Here is a 1,787-nt window from a genome sequence, read left to right as displayed (position 1 = left end):
TGTTGTCCCCACGTTACATGAGCTGAATCCAAGCATAGTACGGCCAGATATTTAAGCGCTACATTTTGAACTTAAGCCGGTGATGTTCCAAATGCTTCAAACTGTGGGACAATTCAGTGGGTTGCTGGCTGAAGATCCTCATCTCCATCTTAGACTCTTCATGGAAGTAAGTGATTCTTTCAAGATACCTGGAGAAACTGAAGAAGCTTTGAGATTGAAGATATTCCCTTATTCATTGTGGGATAGAGCAAGAGCATGTTGAACTCCTTACCTCCATAATCAGTAGCCACATGGAATGTTTAGTAGAGAAGTTCTTGATGAAGTACTTCCCTCCAACAAAAAATGCCAAGCTCAGGAATGATATCACTGGTTTTCAACAACTGGATAGTGAATCTTTGTATGAGGCATGAGAAAATTTTAAGGAGCTCTTGCGTAAATGTCCACACCATGGCATTCCTTATTGGATTCAAATGGAAACTTTCTACAATGGTTTATACAATGGTTTAAGTGGACAAACTCGGTCCATAGTGGATGCATCAGCAAATGGGGCTATATTGGCAAAGTCTTACAATGAGGCGTATGAGAATTTGGAGAGGATGGCCAACAAAAACTACCAATGGCCAGCTAAAAGAGCTGCTGCAAATAAGGTAGTGGCAGGAATTTATGAGTTGGATGCAGTGACAGCCTTAACTGAACAAGTGTCATCCCTAACTAGTGTGCTAAAATCTGTAAACTTGGTTGTAGCTGTACAAACTCAACAAAATCCAGCAGTCTCTTGTACATATTGTGGTGGGGAGCATGTCTTTGATAGTTGTCCATCTAACCTAGAATCAGCCTACTATGTTGGTAATTTCAGCAAAGCTAATAACCCATATTCCAACACCTATAATCTTGGTTGGAGGCAGCACCTAACTTCTCTTGGAATGGTCAAGGATAGAATGTAGGCCCATCTTCTATCCCAACTCGACCTTATCAGCTTCCAAGTGCTCAACAGCAAGTGAAGACTCAGCCTATGGAACCTTCTTCATCAATAGAGCTTCTATTGAAGGAGTATATGGCAAAGAATGATGCAATTATTCAGAGTCAAGCATCTTCATTGAGAAATTTGGAGAATCAAGTTGGGCAGCTAGCTAATGCTTTAAGCAACCGACCTCAAGGATCATTGCCAAGTGACACAGAAAATCCTAGGCGTGAAGGCAAAGAGCATTGCAAGGTTATTTTATTAAGGAGTGGGAAACCTCTAGAGCCACCTCATTTAAAGTCCAGCCAACCGAAGGAGCCTATTTCTATACAAGAAGAAGGGGAGAAAGAAGATCCAGTTGCTATTGAAAAGGACCAATCTGATTCTGCAAAACAGAGTGCTGAACCTATAGCTACAACACCATTGCAACAGGGTTCTCCAGAAAAACTGAATAATAAACCATCCCCCTTTCCTCAAAGATTTCATAGGCAATAGCAAGACCATCAATTCAAGAAATTCGTGGATGTTTTGAAGGAGCTCCACATCAATATACCGTTGGTAGAAGCACTTGAACAAATGCCAAATTCTGTGAAATTCATGAAAGACATCCTTTCTAAGAAAAAGAGATTTGGAGAGTTTGAGACAGTAGCCATGACACAAGAGAGTAGTGCCTTCTTGCTGAACAAGCTTCCTTAAAAATTAAAGGATCCTGAAAGTTTCACCATTCCTTGTGCTATTGGAGATAATTATATTGGGAGAGCCCTTCGTGACCTTGGAGCTCACATTAACCTTATGCCAATGTCAATCTTCAAGAAGCTTGGCATAG

General features: G+C 40.9%; 1 non-coding gene across 1 annotated transcript; it reads right to left on the bottom strand.

Annotated features, from left to right (window-relative positions):
- Positions 1 to 347: 347 nt before the first annotated feature.
- LOC149022749 (small nucleolar RNA R71) lies at positions 348 to 454 on the bottom strand. The gene has a single exon (XR_016172577.1). It is a non-coding gene; the product is annotated as a small nucleolar RNA R71 (small nucleolar RNA).
- Positions 455 to 1,787: the final 1,333 nt, after the last annotated feature.

This window comes from Hakea prostrata, chromosome 3 (assembly GCF_041222555.1).
Source record: "Hakea prostrata isolate BN-2017 chromosome 3, UWA_Hpros_2, whole genome shotgun sequence".
In the NCBI taxonomy this organism is placed as follows: Eukaryota; Viridiplantae; Streptophyta; class Magnoliopsida; order Proteales; family Proteaceae; genus Hakea; species Hakea prostrata.
Note: the sequence above shows the minus strand (reverse complement) of the source record. Positions and strands in the feature narration are given on the sequence as shown.